Raw genomic sequence first — 17,393 nt, 5'->3', positions numbered from 1 at the left:
TCTTACATTTCAGTACTATTTTGCCATTTTCGCCTGTTTCATTTTTCAACAAGTGCAGTCGCGTTTTTCTCGAGCCACCAGGGGCAGTGGCAGGCTAGTTGTTATTGTTAGCAACGTAGCCTTTTAGCAAACCAGTCCAAAAAAAACGTTACATTGTATTGCACGCACAGCAAAACCGTGTAATGCATACATTGGTGACCGGACTGAAGCAGCAATGTAAATAGGTGTGTACGAGCATTTAAAATCGACATTAAAACGACCAACGTAGTACAAATACAAAGACAATACATATCAACTTACCATGAAATGTGGGCGCAGCCATCTTTGTTTATCTCTGTTGTGCGAGTCGTACGTTCTTCCTGGTTCAGCTCGGAGTACTCTGAGGAGCCCGAGTCGGACGGCTGATATTACGACCTAAAGGGGGCGTGTCTTCCCAAAATGCCGCAAGAAAGCTGGGTAATTTACACTTTTCCAACTCGGGCGAAGTCATCTCGAAAGCAGCATAATGAAGTATCTTGCTCCGCCTTAACAATCTTTGGTTGCAGCTTTCACCAGGCCATCTGTGAGTGCATTAAATGCTTCTCTTTGCTCTGGACCAAAAACTGATTGCGTGTCTTTTCTGATTAGACGTCTGGGGCATTTTCCAGCTCTCCACTTCCACTATTGCCCTAACTCTCTCTTTAGTAGGTCACTACAACCCAGGAGTGCGTTTCCCAAAAGCATCGTTGCTAACTACGGTAGCAACTAACATGGTTGCAACTATGTAAGTACGACACAACTGTTCCCCAAAACGATAGTGTGAACTATAGTGGTGGAACTTACATAGTACGATGCATCGTGACACTGCGTCAGTGTTTCCCAAAACCATAGTAGCAACTAACGTTCGCAACCACTATCGTAAAGTTGTGTAGTTACAACTACACCTCTCGACCTGTAGTAAGTAGTAAGAACCATAGTAGACGACGTAACCAACCCTGATGACGGAACACGCAGAGGACAGATGGATGAGAGGTAGCCATTAAACGATCCCATAACATTGCTGTGGGATACCATACCATAGCATTGCTGGAATCTACAATTGCACATTACTGGACAACGTTATGTGGTACAGTGGAAAGTGAAGTGTTGTGGAGTTAGCCTACAACAGAGCGGCCTGTGGTGAAGTGCTATGATGACCGCAATCATCTGTGTTGTTATTATTCGTGAATTTACATGTAGCCTAATGCTAATGTGTCAGCACAGATTCTTTCGAACACCCGTTAAGTTATCTGGTGATAAAGCTTTTGAATGCCAACGGTATTGTTATGTGAGGCTAGCATTGTAATTGTTATAAAAGGATAACGTTACATTGTAGTCGTATGTTAAGTGTGTTTGGATGAAGCATCTGCTAATCATACACATAGCTAACGGTATATGGACTCTACAGCCCATTATGATGTGGTGAAGTGACTGTGCTGTGGCAGAGACTGTAGCGTGTGTGCTTTACATGAGAGAGGTCAGGGGTTCAAGACTGAGTCGATGGGTGTGAGGTGAGTAGCCTATGCCTGTGGAGTGGGGTTTGTGTTGTATCTTGTCTGATCACAAGCTATGTTTAGCAGGTGTATAAGTTAGACTACTCTCAGTTATTATATGATCTTGATATTTGAACACATAGCTGAATTATGTTGGTACAATGACATTGGAGAATGCTGCTGTTGAGTAGCCTCTCGCTTGGAGAACTTTAAGACCTCTGGGACTTACGTGAACATGCAGAGTGCTGTGGTCAGTGTCAAAATGTGACATGATTTTCACTGATTTAACTTGTCCTTCATGGCCCAGGTATGGGTAGGCCTGTCATGGGAGGCGGAAAAATGGTAAGTTGCCTTTGCTTTGTGACCTTTCAATCTGTGTATGTATCATGGGGAGAAAGTGATGGTGGGAAAGTTAAGTACATTTACCCCCTCACCCCCACCAAACTAAAAGAAATGTAAAAAACATAAACAAAAGGGGAAAAAACAGGTAATGTGGCAGGGAATTGTGGGGTTTGGGTGTTTAGGGGCCAAACATATGTGCAACTAATTCCCAGTGTGCTTCCAGGCCAGCAGGAAGGTGTGCAGCAGCCACTGGAATGACCTCTTCCACCTCCTCCACTAACAGCTCCTCATCAGCCGGCAGTGGGATGTGATCCTGTAGGGCCATGTTGCAGAAGCGCCGCCACCAAAACTACACTGCACGCCTTTGCAAGATGGAGCTTCAGGCCACCAGCGGATTTGCTCACACACCTTTCCACATGCCCAGGGCCCTCTCCACAACAACGCGGGTCCGGCTATGGGCGTTGTTGTACCGTGCCTCTGCCTCGCTGTTGGGCTCCTAGATGGAGCAGTTGACATGCTTGTATTATCATAGGGGGTTGATGGAATAAAGTAGGTCTTGAAATGTCAGTGCACTCAGGGAATATAGACATGCATTTGAACAGTATATACTTTGCTACTGTCTCAGCAGCACCTACAGTAACACTGTGTGTGTGTGTGTGTGTGAGTGTGAGTGTGTATGTGTGTGTGTGTGTGTGTGTGTGTTGGTACAGCTGGCGCAGATCCTTCAACCATTTGAGCATTGAAACATTTGTGCTATGTGAACTGTCATTTTGTGGTTGTGATTCAACACACAACTTCATAACTACAATGGATGAAAAGTAATGGTAAAAAAACTGTATCTGTGCATTTAAAATATCATGAAATACTTGTGTGTGGTAACAGTATTCAATTTTCAGTGTCACATAACAAGGGCAACATTGGAAAAATGCTGCATAAAGGCATGAAAAACTTCCAGTGAAATGAAGGGCAATCAAAAAGTAAAGTATTCATTTATATAGCGCTTTTAGAACAGAGTGAAACCCAAAGCACTTACATAACAACATGTTCAACATTGTTCATATTACATATCCATATTTATTCTGCTCTTACTGTAAGGTAACTGATAAGATACTGCACATATTTATATTTCATTTATATTACTCTAAACCACCTTCTGCAAACCAACTGTATTGTCTACACTGCACTATATTTATTGTCCTGTCTATGCACCACCTGTCTATACTTTATATATCACATTGCACTTTTCTGCCTTTTTGGCACTTCTGGTTAGATGCAAACTGTATTTGGTTGTATTTGTATTTGTGCTCTGCACAATGACAATAAAGTTGAATCTAATCTAACCATGCCAATTTGCATATACATAATATACATTTATCCTAAGCCTAGGCTAGTAAGCATATGGTCTCCAATCAGTAGTTAAAACTAGGACTACAGGTTCTAAACGATCATAGGAATATTTAGTGACTGAGCCTATCCAAGATTCCAACATCATTATTAATTTATCATTATCTAGGCTCGAACCTACGACTACAAGATCCGAAATGCAGAGGTCTATCCTTTCACGCCACCTTGTCACGCTACAACAAATGAAAATATTGGCCAGTATTTAGCCTGGCTATTCGGTGTGTTTCATTAAATGTGTAACTTATTTGTTCACATGTGCTCGGTTGGCGATTTATGCTTCACTGATTAGGCTCATTAGTAGGCTACGTTCAATAGACTGTGACGTTATTATTAAAATTATCATTATTATGCCTATTATTTTTAATAGCCTAATATATATATATATATTTTTAAAGCATACATAGCCTAGGGCCTATTGAAATTACTGCCTATTGTTGTAATAAGTATTATCATTATTATTATTATTATTATTATTATTAATGATATTATAACTGCTGGGCCCAGGAAACGTCATGCAATGTCAAATTTCATTCATTTTGCGTGACTTCATGCGTTCGGCTCTAACCGACAGAGCCCGACATTCTCCGAACACATCTGCAACCATTGTAGTCTGAACTATGTTGGTTGAAACCAACATGGTTCAAACTAACAAAGTACTATGTAAGTACGGCGGCTTTGGGGAACAGTCGTAACTTACATGTTAGTTAGTTGAACGATGCATCGTACCACGTTAGTAAAAAGCTAACCTCCGTAGTTGTACGGGAAACGCACCCCAGAGCAGTAGAGCAGGGCTCCCCCTGTTGGACCAGAGAGATCATGACACTACAACCCAAAGCAGCAGAGCTCCCCCTGTTGGACCAGAGAGAGCATGACACTACAACCCAAAGCAGTAGAGCACTCTCACTAGGCCACCACTGTACTCAGGATCACTGTGTTGAATAATTTTGATAATTTCAGTCTTCTTATGGTCAAAACTGTGCTCCCAGCCTGTGTTATTGATCAGTTCAGTCTTCTTATGGTCAGAAGAGAAAGCTGTGCTCCCAGCCTGTGTTATTGATCATTTCAGTCTTCTTATGGTCAGTAGAGAAAGCTGTGCTCCCAGCCTGTGTTATTGATCATTTCAGTCTTCTTATGGTCAGAAGAGAAAACTGTGCTCCCAGCCTGTGTTATTGATCAGTTCAGTCTTCTCATGGTCAAAAGAGAAATCTGTGCTCCCAGTCTGTGTTATAGCTTCATGTGGACGCTCCACTCCATTCTTCAGTAACAGTTCAGTTACATTGTGACCAATTATTGGCTCTGGTGCTGCTCCTGCCTCCCCTGTGACGAGCATGGGCACCTGAAGAGTGAACTCTGGAGCATGTGATGGGTCCAGCATGGGCACCTGAAGCGTGAACTCTGGAGCATGTGATGGGTCCAGCATGGGCACCTGAAGCGTGAACTCTGGAGCATGTGATGGGTCCAGCTGGATCCCTAGTGACCTCCTCCCACCCTAGGAAAGGGATCTGGGTCTGGTTGCCTAGTGACCTCCTCCCACCCTAGGAAAGGGATGTGGGTCTGGTTGCCTACTGACCTCCTCCCACCCTAGGAAAGGGATGTGGGTCTGGTTGCCTAGTGACCTCCTCCCACCCTAGGAAAGGGATGTGGGTCTGGTTGCCTAGCGACCTCCTCCCACCCTAGGAAAGGGATGTGGGTCTGGTTGCCTAGTGACCTCCTCCCACCCTAGGAAAGGGATGTGGGTCTGGTTGCCTAGCGACCTCCTCCCACCCTAGGAAAGGGATGTGGGTCTGGTTGCCTAGTGACCTCCTGGTTGACGGCTTTGCCCACAAGAGAGCCAGGGCCGAGGAGCTCTTCCTTTGGGATGCACTTCTTCCTCCAGGTGTCACTGATGAGTCACACCTGTGATCCAGTGTCCTGTAACGCTTGAGTCTTCACTCCATCTAGGTAGCAACTCACCATGTGCCTTTCTTCAATAAGACGCTTGAGTCTTCACTCCATCTAGGTAGCATCTCACCATGTGCATTTCTCCAATAAGATGCAGCAGCTGGGATTGGGGTCGAGGGGAGATATGTAAGGGATAATGGACGACACGGTGGTCTGTTCACAGAAGTTAATGCACTGTCGAGGTTGTAAAACGGCCCCGACGCGAAGCGGAGGGCCGTTTAAACCTCGTAGTGCATTAACTTCTGTGAACAGACCACCGTGGAGTCCATTATTCCGCTTATTCCACTGTTGCCACTTGCGTTGTGTTCATTTCCTGTTACAATTTAAACGTTTTAATCGCCAAAACGGTCTTGTTTGTAGAACTACTTTCTTCCGACACATATCAACTAATTTCTCAACTTGCAGGACAAACTGCCGTTACTAGTTCTAAATGGATGGTTGCTACGGCCAAAGGCCAGTCGTTAGTTCTAAATTGATGGTTGCTACGGCCAAAGGCCAGTCGTTAGTTCTATCTCTCCCGTTGTCAAGCGGGCATAGGCCAAGATTCTAAAAGGAAAAGGCTACACTGTCAATGTCAAAATAGCTCATTTAACTCTGTTGCAATGTGACAGTTGTTTATGATACACTACCTTGCCCACCAAAATACTAAAAACAGACATGCACTATAGGCTACAATACTATTCGTTTTTATTGTTTAAGATTGAACTGCACGTTCCCATTGATAGTGAAATTGGACATCGAGAAAGGCAACTCAATGGACTGTGTTGGCTTTGGCTTCGGTCGTCATTGGCTGGTCCTGCTGCGGGGCAGCTCCCAGACAGAATCGTGCTCCAGCGTTTTCTGTCAGCTGTGGATGGTGCCCAGTAACTCTTTAGGCTGGTCTCACACCTATGTCCAGTGACTGACATTATCTGTCTGCTCTCCAGGCCAGCCTCAGACAGCATCTGGACTGCGGTGCTCCGCACTGAATGGTTTGTGTAGCGCCTTGACAGCCCTAATGCCTCACTCATGCGTGGAAGTAGGAGGCATATTCGACCCCGTCCTCATCTTTTTTGATATGAAATGAATCAGGACGAAGGTCTCGATTACCCTTCCTCTCCTCGCCAAGTTCAACTGGATGTCGAACCAGACTTTTCGGACTAGTCCGGCTGCTGTGTTGGGCGATAAATAGTCTGACGTGCGGATGACATGCAAATCGGCCTCAGTGATGGGGGGGTGATGCTCACTTGCATCTTTGCCAGCCTTGCGATAGGTTTTCACGACTGATTTAAAAACGTCATTGGCAGATTTAAATTCTTTATCGGTGACAATGTTCATATTGATCAGATGTCGCTTAAGACCATTCCGAAGGGCCAAAAAGCTCGAAATCGAGTATTCTTTTCCCGCAGCTGTTCTTACGGTTGCATAAAATGCCCTTAGGTGTTCGTTAACAGCACCTGCCTCCAGTCTTTCGAAATCACTCAGCGTTAGGCCTATGTTTCTTTCGTTAAGCCAATCGCCCAAAACACTTACTGCCCAAGCAGTGCTCCTCTTCGTGTTTTCTTCGTGTTTCTTGCTTTCAATTTCGTCCAACTCATCAGTAGTGATAGTCTTATGCCTCTTGTTCGCAATAACAGCTGGTGATGTATAGGGTTGGGTATCGTTTGAATTTGAACGATTCCGATTCCAATTCCGATTTCTTATTTCGATTCCGGTTCCTAGCGATTCTCGATTCCGATTTTTTTAAGAGGCTGGGTCAAAAAAAGTTTAGGATATTTTAAATGAGTTAGCTAACCAACGGTCTTTCTCAGGGTACATTTTCCAAGTGCAAATTTAAAGACTTTTAAGACCTTTTCAAGACATCTAAATGAAACTTAAGACTGCACGGCAAAAAGATATATATGACTGTTTATGCAATAGTTTTTTTTTTCCTACTAATTTTAACCACCACCCCATTTTGGATGTCTACAGAAGTTACCAAATATATTTTGGCAAAAGAAAAATACTTTTAGGGTCTGGGCTGCTTGCTTTTGAAGCTGGCTGTACATATTTGGTTTTGCTTACTGCTGAGGCTGACTGTTCTTCACCTGTCTCTGTAATAGCCTAGGCTACTTGCCAAAGACATGTGCACTGGACTGGATTCCCTTCAATATTTTTTTCAAAGTTAGACTAAGCTATTTACATATTTTAATAATCCTACTTTATATAATTTACTATGTGCATCTATTGTCCAATATGCAGCAAAGCAAATTAAAGTTAATCCACTACTTTACATTTTGCATACCATTTGTATCTAAACCGACCAAAGCTTGACTGAAACATTGTAAAACCATTGACTTGTTTTAAATTAATTAAGAGACAGGTCCTCCTTGCATGATCCTGCTGAAAACCGCTGATTTCATCTCAAGCACGCACGTATTATGAACACACGTTTTTTTTTTTTTTATGTAGCCAGTCGCCGACATTAAAAAAATATGCGGTTATAGTTCACAACTTTTGCGAAGTAGGCCTAGCCTACTGGGAAACGCTGGCAAGCAAGCTGCTGGCAGATATTACAGGTAGGCTATTATAACTTAGACAGATATTTTCTTCCCTAGGCTAGGCCAGCAACACACGCTGGAAAGATGCAAACAGATCAACTTACAGTATTTCCTCCTGATTGCGAAGCACTGCACATAATTTGACCAGCAGTCTTCGCGTCCATAGTTTGTGAAACGATGCTGCGTCCGAGCAACGATTTTAGATGCCAAGCGCAACTCCAAAAAGGAGAACAAATGAGCGTCCGGCTTGAGGCTGCGCTGGACGCCGGACAGGGCTTTTAAAATCCACATGTCCGGCCTTAATTCGAACGTATGGCCAACCTATCGCTCTTTCTTTCTCTTGCTCATTCTACCGTAGGCTTCCTCATTCCACGTAGGCTACCTGTAGCCTATATCTCTCTGGCCTCAGCTACACCACGAAAACGTCAGGCATATTATTACATAGGCCTACTGTATTATTACTGTTTTCACTCCTTTAACCACACACGTGAAAAACATCTTCACTCTGCAACCACTACACTTCTTCCCGTAGCCTAATAGCTTAATCACTTATACAATTGCGTTTTAAATACACGAAACTGGATTGAGACATCACTCGCTCTCTTGCACTCGCTGGCGGTCCCATAGCACATTTAATACCTCTCTTTCGAAAATTCAGTTGTATTTAAGACTATTTAAGGATCCGCGGGAACCCTGCTTTCTGAATGAAATAGTCTGACCTTCTTCATGAATTTTAATTCTATGAACTATGCGCTTCTTCGTTGGTGTTCAGCCGTTTCTTCTTCAGGTCGGCGGACTGGGAATCGAAACTAGGAATCGAAATTTAAACTTTTGAACGATTCCGGGAAAATCGCAAAGATAGTCCCGGTTCCAACCAATACTCGATATTCGATACCCAAGCCTAGTGATGTAGGCCAACTTTTCCTTTTCAATGGTTTTTCTATGTGCCATCCCAATTCTGCCTTGGCCCAGTTGTCGAAACTGCCATAGTCTCCGTAGACATTAAAAGTTATTGAAGACAAATCGCACATTGTAGCAGTTCGTCGGTGCTTGTTGGTTTAGGCTGATACAATGTTTCAAATTAACGGTAACTTTCACTGCATTCGATCGAACTCTGCGAATTAATACAAGTGTGATACGGCCAAAAAATGGATCTACTTCATAGGTGTGCAGATAACATACGGTTAATTGTCGTTCTAAATTACGTAGGACAATGGGAAATTCAACCAAGCAGTGGAATAAGGCTAACATAAGCCCACCCTGCCAATCTTCCACCTGGGGAAGCCCTTTCTGCTCTCAGTCTCTCTTCTAATTGGAAAATGCTTCCTCTCAGAATAGTTGGGGTGTCGGGTGACAGGGCAGGTATATTCTACGGTCCGTAGAACCAGCGGAGTCAGTGTTACCTCTCGCTTCCGGTAAAACTTGCTTTACATTTACATGTTTTTAGTTTGACTTATTTCAATAATCAACACTTGCATAATTAGCCAATTACTAGTTCATATCACAAATAACTTATCTTTGCCCTCATAGGGGGGGTTGGCATTTGTTTAATATATTAAATTCAGATAGTAAGTGCAAACACATTAGCTTGGAAAAGCAAACTCATTCAGGAGTGAATAGATTCTGGTCATTCACGATTGGGAAGTTTTTTCATCCCAGCATAGTGACGGCAGTAGACATATTGCTCACTTTGAAATCATTGTGCAGCTTAATCAATCACATTGACCAGAGATTCCTAACGATATTTCCTACTTCACCTAATCTTTACAAACTGACAATAAACAGAATTGGCAGTCAGGAAGCAGTGTATGTGCGCCTACCTTTGCTGTAAATAATGACTATTAATGACAGGAACAACGCTATTGTTTTTTCCAGCAAATATTACAGGGCCAGGTTTAACCTACTAGGCTGGAGGGATTGGTTAAACTTCAAATGGGAACCTGCCACCATCCCTCACACAACGCAGGAAGATGGAACTAGCTGTGGGGTCTTTGTCATGGAGGTGATGCAAATAATCTCAAACTCAAATGGTATGCATAATAACATAATAAAATTTTCCAGATGACCTAGATGATAAGTTTTGATCAACATAACTGTCTTTACCTTTAAGTCTTTGGTACAGGCAGTAAGATAATTCACTAAATGTGTTGTCCTTTTGGTTAAGACTGCAAGACAAACTATTGAAAGTTTTCCATCAATCCCAGAGGAATTTCACATCGATCCAGATCGGGCCAACATTGCACGGCTGAGAAGACAGATGGCTGACGAGATGATTCTTGCATCTGGTAATGTCAAGCCTTTACTTTAGCAATTTCATAACACCACTACTGTAAATGAATTACAAAAGAATAATTGATTAAAATCGACTATTTTTTTCATTTACACACAATATTTGTGCCCAACAAATGAGTAGCTTAACCTCTTTGGTGAAATGATTTTCAGAGTCCAAGGAGGATTTCTGCTTCCACTGAGGGCTGGAAGTTCCTCTGTCACTGCAAATTCATTCAAGCAATATTATTTGGGTGAGCATCACAATTTAATAAATAATAAAGTCAGAGTAAAAGTTCCTCTATCACTGCAATTTCATTCAAGCAATATTATTTGGGTGAGCATCACAATTTAATAAACTAGATGTACCGCAGAGCGGTACAAAATATGACCGCCGCCCAGTCCAGCACATTTTTTCCACAAAAAGAAATCACGCTGAAAGGCCTATATGATTCTAACTGTCTCACTAAATTGCATTATCCACACTCAATTCTCACTGGTATCTGCTAGACAACAAGTACCAAAACATGATTAGTTCATAGATTTCACATGTAAAATTAATTTTATACAACCCCACCTCCATCTTGCCTGTTTATAATTCTGAGAAATTCTTGATTGTTTGTGTTATGTTTATGTTATGTGTGTGTGTGTGTGAGAGTGTGTGTGTGTGTGTGTGTGTGTGTGTGTGTGTGTGTGCGTGCGTGCTTGTGTTTGTGCCTGCGTATGTGCCTGTGCATGCAAGCGTACATATGTCTACTGTGTGAGTATGTGTCATACGTATGATTACTGTGAATGTATGTGTGTGTGTGTGTGTGTGTATCTGTTTGTGCACATGTGTGCACATGAAATGGGTTAACATGACCCCTGGAGGCAAACATACGGAAAAAAATGGTCATCCTAGGCCCTACAGTTCTCAAGATATTCACAGAGAACTGTGTCTGCCCTACCCTCCTTTCGGGGGGTCCAGTCCAGCGGGGGGGCTACAGATCAAAATGAAAAATGACGGTTCCATGCTATCCATGTGGGGGTACATGCCCACCAAGTTTCGTGTACCCCGGTCTTTCAGTGTCCCGGAAATCCTTGTTGGTGTACGTCACTAAATGTACACATAAATTATTTTATTGTAAGGCCCCCCATGAACGAAAGTACACAAAACTTGGCATGCATTCGGAGGGTGTCAAAATGATCCTACACTTTTAATTTCGTGCAGTTTTGACCTTGTCAGCCAGAGATATTGTGATGAAAACACCTAATTTTTTGCTTTTTAATTTTTAACTAGGTGGCGCTATACATGAAATAAGTGGTAATGGGTTGGGTTGACACGGTGGAGTAGTGTGATGCGTTTTTATCAGCTAATGTTGTTACGGAGGTTTGATCCACCTATCAGTTTTTTTGACAGATGGACCACACCTCCTGCTGTCAGTCAGCCGCCCCCCCGGATGGCACTCCAGGTATGGGAGAGCATATATGCTCCCTCATCTCTGTTCATCGTCTTTGGGCTCCGCTTTCTTATTTCAATCGCCTCATTTATCCAGCGGTGGTATCGGTTGTTCTCCTGCTTAATGACTCTGGCATGCAGGAGGTGTGGTCCACCTGTCAAAAAACTGACATGTGGATCACACCTCCGTAACAACATCAGCTGATAAAAACCCGTCACACTACTTCGCCGTGTGACCTTTTGATGAAGACGGAAGTATACGTCGAAACATGTCAAGGTAAAGAAAAAACATCTACCGATATATGTGTATGTGATAAAAGAAAAACCAAACTTATGGATTCTGGACTTCCTAACCAACAGACCTCAGTCTGTTAGGTTAGATAATCGCACCTCCTCAACCATCGAACACCAGTGTACCACAGGGATGTGTGCTGAGCCCTCTCCTCTACTCCCTCTTCACCTACGACTGCACACCTGTACATGGCTCTAACACCATTGTCAAGTTTGCAGATGACACTACGGTGATTGGGCTCATCAGCAATAACGATGAGACGGCCTACAGGGAGGAGGTCCAGCACCTAACATCGTGGTGCACTGATAACAACCTGGCTCTCAACACCAAGAAGACCAAAGAGCTCATTGTGGACTTCAGGAAGTCTAAAGCTAGCACACACACACCCATTTTCATCAACAGGACTGAGGTGGAGCATGTCACCAGCTTCAAGTTTCTGGGTGTCCACATCTCTGAGGACCTCTCTTGGACCCTCAACACCTCTACCCTGATCAAAAAGGCTCACCAGCGTCTCTTCTTTCTGAGGTCCATCTGTCTCCTCAGACCCTGTGAACGTCTACCGCTGCAACATCGAGAGCATCCTCACCAACTGTGTCACAGTTTGGTATGGCAACTGCTCTGCCCACGACCGGAAAGCACTGCAGAGGGTGGTGAAAACTGCCCAACACATCACCGGTTCCTCACTCCCCATCGAGGCCATCCAGGGCAAGCGATGCTTGCGTAAGGCGCGCATCATCAAAGACTGTTCTCACCCCAACCACAGACTGGGAGGCGTTACAGGTCTCTCCGCATCCGAACCAGCAGGTTCAGAGGAAGCTTCTTTCCTGCGGCTGTCATTCTACGGAACTCTAGCTCTGCATCCCGGTGACATCCAACAAACTAAGCCCCCATCACCCCCTGCCCCGCCCCCGCCTGATGCCTCCTTGCCTGTGCCTGTTGAGGTGTCCACGACCATGGCAACCTTGACAGGGACAACAAGGAGGCGGACATCCCCTAGCCCCCCCACAACTTCACTACCCTATCCCACCCATCTATTTATTTACAAATGTACATACTGTAATTACACTTATACTGTACATAGCCATATTCTACTGCTTTTCATCCTGCACATACACTTATTATTAATACTATTGTAATGTTACTGTTTCTGCACTACAATGGTACTGTTACCACACTGCACATAGTTGTACATACTGTACATATCTGTCTATATGGTTCATGCTAAATATCCATATTTATTCAGTTTTTCTGTAATATATTCTGTTAATACACTGCATATATCTATATTGTTCTTACTACTACTATAATGGTACCGCCAATACATTGCACATACCTGTACATGTTGTTCATACATTGTTCATATTACAGTACATAGCCATTTTTATTCTGCTCTTATAAGGTAACTGCTAATACACTGCACATATTTATATTTAATTTATGCTACTCTAAACCACCTTCTGCAAAACAACTGTATACTACTGTCTACACTGCACTATATTTCTTGTTCTGTCTATGCACCACCTGCCTATACTGTGTATATCACATTGCACTTTTCTGCTTTTTTGCACTTCTGGTTAGACGCAAACTGCATTTCGTTGTCTCTGTACTTGTTCTCTGCACAATGACAATAAAGTTAAATCTAATCTAATTTAATCTAAAAAATTATCTGCCTCTGCTTTGCCTCTTTACGGATCATGCTATGAATAGCAGCAGCAATGTCTGCATAAGTTGAGACATTGTTATCGACCTTCTGGACCAGAGACATTCCATCAATAATTCTTGCTGTATTATATTCATCTGGAAGATTATCTGATAGTGATGCAAGTTTCTGCAAATGCTTTGCAAGTGCTGCTTTAGAGGTTTTCCTTGGGGTCCCCTCAGGTGTCGCCAATGACCATGGTTAACGTCCAAGAGGGTGAGAAAAAACTTCTCTCATGTCCAGTCTTTAACATGATGGTCTTGCCATGTGCCTGTGTTTTCTTTTTTGACTCATGCTCGTAAATGTCTTTAATTTTTGCTTTGTCAATGTATCATGGAATTTGTGCTTAGGTGTATCTGACTCCAGCCTCTATGTCATGATCTTTGCCTGTAGTATGAGCCTGAATCAGATCATCCCTAACCTCTTGTGTCGCATTGACTGCTGTAGATATGCAAATGAACTCATGTTCCTCTGAAAATTGATTGATCCAATTTCAGTTTCTGTCTCATCAGATCTAACTGTGTAGAATTTTTAAAACTGTTGTAAATGTATGTACTTGTAGATCAAGTCTTGGAAAATAGTTATTATTTCTTTTCAATGGAAATGATTTTAACATCAGATGAAAGACAATTTTAAGTATGATAATAATAATAATAATAATAATAATAATAATAATAATTGTACATAATGATAACAATGTGTAAAGTATGAATATTTTCACGAACCAGTTCATCTACATCTCATTCCCACATTCTTACTAGTCAAAAGTACAACTGAAATGTATAATGTAGATCATTTTAGCACCCTGTGATGCATTTACCATAATTTCCCAACTATTAGCTGCAGCTTATACATTGATTTTGCAAAATTTCTTCAGCTATGAGGTTAATACACAGGGGCAGTTAATATGGTATATGGTTTTGTTTCTTTTAACTTGCATAAAACACTGTCCTGTGGCTTATACACAATACGGCTAATACACAGGAAATTACTGTATGTATTTCATGTGCCCTGAACATTATAAAATTATAATATTTATGTTAAGCTGGGTACATGTGGTGATGTGAACAATTTTCATATGGTATTCCTTGAATGTAAAGGTAATATGTGATTGGTAATCATGATGTTTTGATCTCTTGGAATATCTCTTATTTACTGAATTTTGGGGTGTTTCCGAATAGTACATTTACAAATAGTAAATAGCATAGCAATGCAGACCTATGTAATCATTTGTATTTCAAGTCTCTGCTGGGAGGTAGGAAGGTATAAATACATTGATTAATGAGGTAGTGGGCATTTCAATTAGTGCTGCAACACGTTGTGTCTCTGAAAACGTAGATTTGCTCATTATTACACATAAATCTTGAATTTTATCAACCAAAATGAAGAGCAAAATCACATAATGATTCCAAATATGTATGCCAACATTAAACACCACATATGCATCAGTAATAATGAGGTTTGGATTATTTTCTGGGCTCTTATGAGAGGTTTAACAAAAAAAAGCCAATAGGCGGAATTTCCTTTTTTCAAATCAGAGGTCAACTTTGAAGGCCTGTACAGCCACAAAGCTACAAGATCCAACTTGCTATCATACCATTTTATACTCCAGAGATATGTAGCTTTCAGAAAAATATAGTGAGAATTTGCCCCCCCAAGTGGTAGTGACACGCCCCTTTTTGGGCCTGTGGCTCATGGACTACTTCTTTTCATCTCTGAGTAACCGCGGTTAAGTTAGCTTGAAGTTAGATATTCGCCAGAAATTCAAAACATCGTTAGGTGTCTATCTCAATCAACGCTGAACAAACTACTCACAAAGTGTGATGTTCATACTTGTATTTAGGTGTGAAAAGATATTAACTGTAATTGAATGCAATAAAAGGCTAATTTGTTGCAATTAAGATCATATTCATGCATCCCAAGGCACAACCGCGTCTCTCTTCCCATGTTTTCTGCCTTTTCGTCGGGCAGCTTTTCAAAATAAAAGTCCCAACGCAGCGCATGTAAACTGATAGATAAACAGAGGAAAATATAAAATAAACCAGGTTGGAAAACTTTTGGGAAAGCATACTACAATTGTAAAATTAATATAACATGAATCAGATGCATTGTAGATAATACTACAATACTAATGTAACATAATGAACTTCTCAGAAATTTGTGGAATAGGTGCATGAAAAAAAAAGTTCAGGATTTATGTCAACATCAGAATGGTACTGATAGAATAAACTCATAACAACTGTGAAAGGTATCAGCCATTTGTGAAAACGTGAACTGCATGCAAAAAGCGATTATTGTCTGGCCTAGTGCTGGTGGCCCTAGAAAGGATGTGAACATTTCAATTCAACTTATATGTCAACTTCAGACTGGTATGCAATAAAAATACTCATAATTACAACTGTGAAAGGTATTAGCCATTTGTGAAAACATGAATCGCTTTGAAAAAGCGATTATTTCAGTCAACGTCCAAGGTCTGGCATAGTCCTGGTGATCCTAGAAAGTGTATGAATATTTCAATTCAACTTATATGTCAACCTCAGCCTTGTATTGACTAAAAACACTCATAATTACAACTAAATACACTCTTAATTACAACTGTGAAAGGTATCAGCCATTTGTGAAAACGTGAACTGCATGAAAAAAGCGATTATTATCTGGCCTAGTGCTGGTGACCCTAAAAAGGATGTGAACATTTCAATTCAACTTATATGTCAACCTCAGACTTGTATTGACTAAATACACTCATTATTACAACTGTGAAAGGTATCATCCATTTGTGAAAAAGTAAATTACATGGAAAAGGTGATTATTTCTGTAGTATATTGATATAACTGTTTAGCTGCGCCATTTTATATTATTTGTTGTTAAACATTGCCATCTAGTGGTGACAAAGTTATGCTGTAATCCCTGGATTTTGACTACATTAGCAGTCGGAGAGTTTCAATAAAAAGATGCAGACGTGTGGAAGTTTGTCTCTGTCATCCTTAGCTGTTATGGATATATTAACAGTGTAAGAATAGTCCAAGTTATTACAATTTCTGTCAACATCTAAGGTCTGGCCTAGTCCTGATGACCATTTGAATTCAACTTATATGTCAACCTCACTCATTATTAGGTTTGCAGTGTGTTCAGAGCAGCAATGGTAGGCTAGCTTACTGAAAACGTTTGGATATTCTATTTTCTGCTGTTGGCTAAATAGATAGACACACATATAGGGGAAACACTTGATATTGAATTTATGTGCTACAATGCAGGCCTGTTAACTGTATGACAACAGTGGTTTATTTAAACTACATCATAAGAATTTATTTCGTCAGTCATCATGCTCATTTTAATGAGTAAGAATGAAAGTTCTGCTGTGTTTTTTGCAAACAAGATTCCGCGATATCTCCCGCGAGTCACGTCAGGCAGACTGTAGCCTTTCTGTCCGGGATGAGCTGCCCTCTGTTGCAGCTCCTCCCGGCTAGGCTCTGAAGATCACGTTTACGTAGTAGGCTAAGCCAGACCAAGTCAGACTCAGCCGAAGTCAAACAAGCCTAAAGTATCAGCTTAGATGCAGCTTCCTCTGAGCCACAAAATAATTTATACTACTTTTTTCACATATGTAGTAGTACTCCCCAAATCAGTAAACACATTAGGTGTCTGGGCACTTAAGACTGATGGAGTCACCCTTTAAAACCAGGGCTTTGAACCGGTTCAAGGAACGAAAACGAAAACCGGGAACTTTTTGTATTTTACAGGGAACAGGAACGAAACCGGAAACGTTATTATTTTTTATGTTCTGGAACAGGAACACTTATTTAAAAAATAATGGTAACCGGTTAATACCGGTTTTATTTCGTTCCTCAAAGTTTTCGTTGCCTAATTAACTAAAAGTAATTATTTTCCTGCGCACGTTACCATGACGGCTGAGGTTCACTTGTGTGACATCACATCAGACATTCGCTGACTCATAGACTCTCTATATATACAGTCTATG

The 17,393-nt window shown here is 41.5% G+C and overlaps 1 long non-coding RNA gene across 1 annotated transcript; it reads left to right on the top strand.

Annotated features, from left to right (window-relative positions):
• The first annotated feature begins 704 nt into the window (after nucleotides 1-704).
• Nucleotides 705-3,193, top strand: LOC143121845 (uncharacterized). The gene is made up of 2 exons (XR_012986549.1): nucleotides 705-1,853; nucleotides 2,077-3,193. It is a non-coding gene; the product is annotated as an uncharacterized LOC143121845 (long non-coding RNA).
• The last annotated feature ends 14,200 nt before the right edge of the window (nucleotides 3,194-17,393 follow it).

Source organism: Alosa pseudoharengus, unplaced genomic scaffold (assembly GCF_046254945.1).
Source record: "Alosa pseudoharengus isolate Yale_2024_CS ecotype anadromous, Long Island Sound unplaced genomic scaffold, YU_APseudo_1.1 YU_APseudo_1.1_scf_1, whole genome shotgun sequence".
Lineage (NCBI taxonomy): Eukaryota > Metazoa > Chordata > Actinopteri > Clupeiformes > Clupeidae > Alosa > Alosa pseudoharengus.
The sequence above is the reverse complement of the archived record's forward strand: the minus strand, read 5'-3'. Positions and strand labels throughout refer to the sequence as shown.